The following is an 8189-nucleotide window of genomic DNA, read 5'->3' as shown; positions in this document are numbered from 1 at the left end:
CTCCATAGCCTTGCAGACCAGGCTAGTCAGGCTTATGGGGCGATAGTTACCAGGGTCATTTGTGGCCCCTCCTTTGTGGAACAGAATAACCATTGCTGTGCACCATTCTATGAGCACGTAGCCTGTGGAGAGGCTGAAGTTGAACAGCGTGTTTAGGTGGGGGGTTAGTTCATTCTGTAGTCTGTGCAAGACTCATCCTGGGACACCATCTGGCCCCATTGATGCTGTGTTTTTGGTTTTTGAAAGGGCTGTTTTCACCTGTGTGTCTCTGATTTCTGGGACACTACACTTTTCCGGTATTGTTGTGGGCCCTTTTGGAGGTGAGAGGGGGGTGAAGTTTGCACTGAATCTATCTGCCAGGATGTTGACAATATCAGTAGGTTCATTATATTTTGTGCTATTTTGCACTAGCTCAGAGCATATCTGTGAGTTGCCACTTAGATTATTGACATAGCTAAAGAAGGCTTTGTGGTTATCTTTTGAATCCTTGGCTATTTTTCTTTCGAAGTTGGCCTTGGATGATTTTATGAAGGACCTTAGTTTCTTACTGATACTGATCAGGGATGTCTTTCCTTCTTGGGATTTGCTTTTTTTCTGAACTAGTTTCCTCCTTTTATTGTATAACCTGTTTATGGCAGGGGTCCACCAGACTGGTTTCCTTCTCTTAGGGGAGTGAGTCTTGGTTTTGCTAGGGATGGCACAATCCATGCACCCTTGTAGGTGCTCATAGAGTGCATTTGTAAAGGATTCTGCATCTTGGGCAGCGTTATCCTTTAGCGTGGGGGCTGTGAAATTTACCACCTCTATCTTAAGTAAGGTGAAGTTTGCTTTAGAAAAGTTTTTCACTGTGGTTTCCTTGGTTGGGGGTGGTGGTGGGGTGTGGACATCCAGAGTGATTAGTTTATGGTCTGATCTAACCAGTGACAGGTTGACCTCCAGTGTGGAACACCTGTCACCCATGTTGGTGATGACCAGGTCCAATATGTTTTCACCTCTGGTAGGGGAGTTTACCAGTTGATCCAGGGTGTTTGAGTTGATAAATTCCAGGAAGCACTGAGCCTGGGAGTTTGTACTCAAGTAGTTTTCCCAGTTAATGGTAGGGTAATTGAAATTGCACAATATCAGGGTGTTTGGTAGGACCTTCATGTTTTCCAGTGTCTCCAGAAAGGCAGAGTGGTGGTCCTAGGTCATGGAGAATGATCTGTAGCAGGCCACAATTTGCATTGCAGATTTGCCCGATGCTAGTTGCACATGGATGATCTCAGAGGTATCATGCTGCGCCACTAACCTGGAGGTGTAGGTGTCCTTGATGAATATGGATACACCCTCTCCTTTTGTGTTTCGGTCCGTGTTCCATGGCCAAAATGTGTGGTATGAGTTGTAGCCCTGTAGTGCTGGAGTGCTCTCTGGAGCCTTGAACCAGGTTTCAGTTACTGCACAGATGTCGACGTTCTCCATACTGAGGAGTGCTTCGAGTGCATGCATTTTGAGATTTAAACTCCTGGCATTGAGTAGCATAACACTCATTTTTTTATTTGTGCTGTTTATGGAGGTGGGTTTGACTTTTAAGCCTTGCCTAAAAAAGGCACTATGGGGGCAAAAAGAGCCTTTGCCAGTATTCGAAAGCCTAGGGATGACAGGTGCAAGCCATCTCTTGTGAAGCAACGTGGCTTGTCGAGTATGTCGTCCCAGGCTGACAGACACTGGATCCCCTTTGAATGACACCAGAAGCTTAGCCAATTGTTGAAATTGATCATTGGATGCTACTCAGGGTCAGGGTCATACCCGCCTGGGCTACATGATCAGAGAGCTCTTCCATGTCTCTTTTCATGTAGTCCAGGGAGGTACGTCTCAGGTCATTCACACCAACATGAACAATGACAGAGTCATATTTGTACTTGTTCTGGAGTGACCTGAGTGCTTGTGTTATGTGGTGGATTCTGGCTCCCAACAGGCAGCTAACAGTAACCTACTCCTTGACCAGCCTAGTGAATGGGACGTCAGTGTGCCTGACTACAGAGTCACCTATTACTAGTGTGTTAGGTATGTTATTTCGCCTTAAGGGCTGTGATTGTGCGGCACATTGATTTTGTGTTTTATGTGTTGTCTGGTTTGTGACGGGAGGTGCAGGTTTTTTGGGTGTCTGCTTTGGAGCTCTCTGATGCTTTTGCAGGTTTTTATTCAGAGCTTCCAAGTATGATTTAGTGTATTTATGTGTATTTTTTGCCGGTGCTGGTTTAGTAGGTCTATGTGAGACTGGAGGTGTGGTGCAAGTGTTAACCTTCTCCTCATGACTGTCTGTTCCAGTCTTGGGTGGAGAGACCTTAGCCTCCAGTCTGGCTGTATAATTGCATCTCTCGCATATGTTAGTGTTTGGGGTAGGAGGAGAGGGTTGTCTGTGTTCATGAGGCAGTTGTAACACTGCCTCAGGATACCCAGGTTCACAAGCTGGATTGGAGAGTACACCTGAAGTTGCCCTTCAGTCATGCCTGAATAGTAGGGTGAGCTGCTTAGTCGCTTGGTTGGTGAGGGGTGGATAAAGAGTCTTGCCCTGCTGGGCAATCAAGTGTCGGGGTATATTAGTGCTTGCTATTAGGTCTGAGCAAGTGCTGGACTGTAGCATGCTTTTTGAGTGCTTAGGTTGAGCGTTAGACTAGTTTCAAAGGAAAAACTGAAGAGGAGACTTAGTGGAGCTGGGAATAATTTAACCGTAGCTAACCAGTGCTGCCTGGGACGCAAAACCGTGCAAATGTGGTTCTTAAACTACTAACTTCTGGGCTGGAACCCCTTCTCCAGGGACAGATGGCTGTTTAAAGTTCCCCTCTCTCACAGGTGAACAGAGAAACTTCCCTCTATCCAAGTAAGGTATGGGCAACTCAGAAACTTGTAACACAGCCCTGAATTCAGCACTAGCCTGAAAACTGTACTATACTAGCTTAGAAGGGTGGGAAACAAGGAATGTTTTTTTTTTTTTTTTTGAAAAGATAACTTAAAACAGTTTTAAACAATTACAAGCGATCAGAAAAGCCTATCATACTTTATTGTGTAGCCTACAACAGTTAAACAAATTATTTAAATTAGAATGACAACAGAAACTTGGCCAATTGTTGAAGTCACTCATTTTCTGTTTGTACTATGGTATCATTCTGGGCAATGGTAGGATGCTGCTCAGGGCTAGGGTCATACCTGCCTAGACCACATAATCCGAGAGCTCCACCATATCTCTTTTTCATGTAGTCCAGGGAGGTGTGTCTCAGGTCATTCACACCCACATGGACAATGACAGAGTCATACTTGTATTTGTTGTGGAGTGACCTGAGTGCATGTGTTATATGTTGGATTCTGGCACCTGATAGACAGCTGACTGTTACCTTCTCCTTATTCAATCTAGTGAGTGGGACATCAGTGTGCCTCACTATTGAGTCATCTATGATTGTTGTGTGGGGCAAGCTGTTTTGCCTTAGGGGCTTAGGTTGATGTTTCGGTAGATTTCTGTTGAGAGCTTCTGCAAAGGTGGGTGAGTGGTTTGTGTTTTTATGTGAGGGCTGTGTTGGTGGGTGTTCTGGAGGGCTATGTGTTCCATGTGGTGTGGTGTAGATGTTGACCTTCTCCTCTTGACCAGCTAGTCCAGTCTTGGCTGGAGAGTCCATGGCTTCCAATTTGGAGATATAGGTGCATCTCTCACAAGTCTAAGTGTTAGGAGGTAAGAGGAGAGGGTTGTCTGCGTACATGAGGCAGTTGCTACACCTTAGAATGCCCAAGTTCACCCGGTTAATAGGAGAAAGCAGAGGACATGCTAGGAGGGATGGTCATCATTACTAAGTACCGGAGCTGTTTCCTTATAGGACATCTAGTGCTGACAGCACTTATGTGTGCTACAATAATTGCTACAAAATGCCTGATGAAGTGCTGAATAAATAAATAATAATAAGCTAAATGAAGTGCAAGCAGAGAAAGTTGAAACAGATAAAATAAACCTGCCCACTGCTCTGTTTGTAGCAACAATAAAGTGTGTTACAGTAGTACTGCACTTTTTTCTTTAACATTTGCCTACTGGATCACATACGGTCCATACAGATGCAACATTAGCTTCATTTATACGTTTATATAAAAAAATGTGTGCAGTCATTCCAAATGTAACTTCATATTTACACTATATATTGTGTCATAGTCATGCATAAAAAAACTGCCATTTTTAGATCATTAACAGCCCGTTTACCCCCCCCCCCCCATCTTCCAGCACCCCTGGTGAATAACATCTGCCAAACATAAAGGACGAAACTGAGTAAAGCTGAACCTTTTTGTCAGTTGATTTAATTACAGTTTATGACAGCCATTGGTTCTGAAGCTGAAAGTTGTGACAGGACAGACCTTACCCCCAGTCAATACAAAACACTGGATTTCACTACTTGCCCAAAGAAAGACTACCCGCCTGTTATTGAATTGTTCTTGTTGCTATAGTTTATTATGCAAAGCCATTTTACATACATTATTTTGCTTTTGGGAAAGTATCACACATTTGTCCTGAAAATGCAAGACAACCACCATTTTCTAGGAGTTTTTAAACAAGTCGAATCACTATTCTACATCTCTCTCAGAGCAAGAAATCTGGGCAGTTGAGACTTATGCTACTGTACTCCTAATGGAGAGGTTTTGAGAACGAATAATTCACAGCCGCCCAAACAAGTGCACGCAAGACATCTAAACCCTATCCTGCCAGTTTTGGGTACGTCTTGATTGGTCAGGATTAGACAGGCACAGGTAAAGAGATGCCACCGTTTATTGGCTGTTTTCCGATGTTTCGTATTTTAGGATTGGGTTACTGTGAGGGAGGTGGTGCTAGAAAGCGACTCACCCTAACTGGGATGGCCTGAAGTCAACGACTCGTAGGTGGGACAGGTGAGTGGTAATACCTGTCCAGTTGCGGATTACTGTAAGGAGTGCTCCTGAGCGGTGTATGAGTTTCGTTTGTCTGTTGCGCAGTGTTGTCACTGCTGTTTAACCTTGGACTTGGATTACCGCAGAATATCAGGTGAGATTATAACAGATGAGCAACCCAATGTCCCCCTCCTGTGGGGCAATCCGAGACGGTGACCTTTATGCAAGAGGGGCTTCAGTGGTCTGTAGCGTGCTGCCCTTTGTTCTGTTAATATAAAGAATGTAGCTAAGTATCGATCTCTGCAATGGAGCTCGCTGTTGAATACCCTTCTGGAATTTGTTAAAAAATGCATTTGGTAACAACAGTTTAAAGCAAATTAGTGGCTGTTTGAGATAAATGTGAACGTTTGCATTTTATTTAGTTATGTGTTTGTTTTATAGAGCGTTGATGCTTGACGTTTCTGAAGTGCTTGAGGTACATGCTTCTGCCTGTCGTTTTGACGTCTAAAACTGGTCTCTTGTGCCCCTCAGTTTAACATTATCCTACTTTATTTAGTTAATTCTGGACAATTTTAAGTTAAGTCGTTAAATGTGCACGGTAGATGAGAACAGTTTTTGTATTGTTTCTCTTTCGCTCTGTGCTTGCTAAAATTGAAGGCATTTATTGAACATGTCACTGCAGAAACGAACTTTGGAACTATCCATCTGGTTTTATTCGCATCAACCTGCTGCAGAAAACAAGTGCTGCAGGAGACGAAGTAAACCCATTACACTGTCGAGCGTCTGTACTAACTTCCACACCCAGCCCATGCATAACTCCCAAAAGAATCGGGGACAAATCTACAAATAATCGGGCACAATTTAGTATACATTTCATGAAGTAAAAAAGTCTACAATTATTGTCATTATTTCTAATGGTAATTCACCATTTTTTCTCCCAAAAGCCGACAGTTTTAGGAGGAATAATTAACAAGGACAGAGCTGAAATCTGAGTAAAAATTCCAGGACCGTTTAGAGGTATGCACCCATGGTTTGCTGGCAGCTGTCTTCTATTACTGCTATTTGTTTGGTGTGTGTGTGCAGTTATATCTGTTGCTAGTTAATTTTCCTGTTCAGTTTTTCTGCCATTAACACAGACAGCCACTGGGGTTAGGCTCTAATTGTAACTTACCATCCCCAAATCTAGGGTTGACATAATGGTTAAGGTGTTTTACCTTGTACGCACAAGGTATAGGATTTGGTTCTTAAATAGGATAGATGGGTGTAAAATGCTCTGCAGTGGCACTTAGCTAGTACTAAACTACCAACCTATGAACTATGAACCACTGCCAAGATTATAGAGTGTAGAATATGTTAGATTTACAGTCCTTGCCACACATTTCCTTTTTAATTTTATCTGTTTTGCTCATCAGTGTGTTTAGGACTTTTAAGTTGTGCTTATATAAGTGTAATGGTGGCTTCATAGCTACATATGTTGGTGCCTGGCTTATATTTTTGTATTGAAGTTTGCACCATGCTCCACAATTACAGCCTTATCCGCACACAAAAGTCTTGTGCCTTAATGGTTCTCTAGTGTACATTCCAGAACCATGAAAATCTGTTTCTTCCTATTTTGTACAATGCTAAATGTACCATCCAGGAAACTTTTACAGTAAATATGCATTTGCATCATGCTGGTAGCTGTGCTTACATTGTGTGCATAATGTTAATTTCCGCCTAGGCTAAATTACTAACCTTCAGATAAAAGTATTATAAGTAATATTATTAGGTATGTGTGTGAGTCCTGAGGCAGTAAGGCTTTATAGAAATATGGTGCAATGCCACTCTGGCTTTAACAAAATAGTGAACTTCTAAAGTAGTAGTAAATTTGTGGAATAGTTTATAATCAATTTTTTCTAGCAAAAATGTTTGTGATTTCCACTTCCTAGGAGTTATACTGTGTGTCATTGATTTCCATATGTATTTAAACTGTATATTGCCATATTAGCAATGAATGTGGTTTGGGAGAAAATTCTTCATGTTAAGATTGACTTTTCTTTCACCGTGTGTGTGGGTATGTATGTCATATTTTATATGTATAAATGTGTGTGTGTGTATATAATATGTACACATACATGCATGGTTATATATGTAATGCACGCACACACACTTTTTTCTGGGATGTGTCATGACAGTGTAGAGCAGTCATCTTGTGGGTGTACCCTGCAGATGAGCTTTATGCTCCAGCTGTGGACTGGAATATGCCTTTGGCCTCGTTATAACTGGGGAAAAGGGTCAAGCCAGTTGTTCGGAGAAAAAGTATGACTGCCATAGTTGAGTACACACACAAAGCAGCAACAGGTCCAAAATGTGAGAAGAGAACTAAATGAGTGCTGTGCTATGGCCCAAATCTAGTGTCTTGACCATCTTGATATGTGTGAACTGGCTTGAAAAGGGTAAGTTTTACTCTGTGTCTTGCCGGAAGCATAATACAGAGGAATTTTAAACCGAGAACAACGAAGAGGAACAGTGAGCCAACCTGAAAGGAATTGACCCGAAGTCTCTGTGCTGTTTAAGAAAACGAGCACAGAGGTAAGTGCAAGTACCATGCAATAAAACAGGGGAATACAGAAAGAACAAGATATGCCTGTTAATGAGGTACAAAGAGGGGATATAGGAAGGCAGTCTATAATGCAGGAAGGAGAGGAAAGCAGAAAAAGTAAAATAAATTAAACTTTTTTTTAGGTGAGTATACAAGAACATGATTAAGAGCATCTTGATGCTTAAAGGGGTCCAGAATGAGTTTATAAAATGGATCTAAAAAAAGTGACAGTATTGTAAATGCACATCTTTTTCTGCATATGTTTTTTTTTACTTTTTGAAGGAGCAGAGAGTCTTGGACTGCAGGCACATTAAATAAAATAGATGTAGGGACAGCATTATGGAAGATGGAGATCTGTAGAAGCTGCAGAACTAAAGGCAATGGGTCTGGATAGTGTACATATGCCTAAAAGGTAAAGGAGGAGGAGACAATGCTTTTGTTGTCAGTAATTTGCAGCAGTACAATTTGGGATTCTAATGGGGTCACCAGAAAGATGAGTACACTGCATGGAAATGATTCCACAGTCTGGCGGTTGGAGCAGAGGTTCAAGTCTGCCAGCTGTAGTCTCTGTGGTGCAGAGTTTGATTATCTCAACCCTCATTTGCCTGCAGTGTTACCTTGAGCAAGTCACTTAACCAGATAATGCTTTTGGGCAATTGGAATTTGGACTTCTCAATGGTCCCATGGACTGCAAGCCTAGTAACTACCTATGAACTCCCATGACTCTGCA

General features: G+C 42.2%; 1 protein-coding gene across 2 annotated transcripts in view; it reads left to right on the top strand.

Moving 5' to 3' along the window:
* The first annotated feature begins 4894 nt into the window (after positions 1-4894).
* CCHR7.PART0H1orf116 (chromosome chr7.part0 C1orf116 homolog) overlaps positions 4895-8189 on the top strand; it is a 182568-nt gene continuing 179273 nt past the window's right edge. The window contains exon 1 of one of the 2 annotated variants that reach the window (XM_044076455.1): positions 4895-5032. The gene's annotated coding sequence lies outside the window, so the exon portion shown is untranslated. Of the gene's footprint in view, positions 5033-5730; positions 5896-8189 lie in introns of those variants that run through there. The other variant, XM_044076456.1, reaches the window with a different exon arrangement.

This window comes from Protopterus annectens, chromosome 7.part0, assembly GCF_019279795.1.
Source record: "Protopterus annectens isolate FY-2018-M chromosome 7.part0, PAN1.0, whole genome shotgun sequence".
NCBI classification, from domain to species: domain Eukaryota; kingdom Metazoa; phylum Chordata; order Ceratodontiformes; family Protopteridae; genus Protopterus; species Protopterus annectens.
Note: the sequence above shows the minus strand (reverse complement) of the source record. Positions and strands in the feature narration are given on the sequence as shown.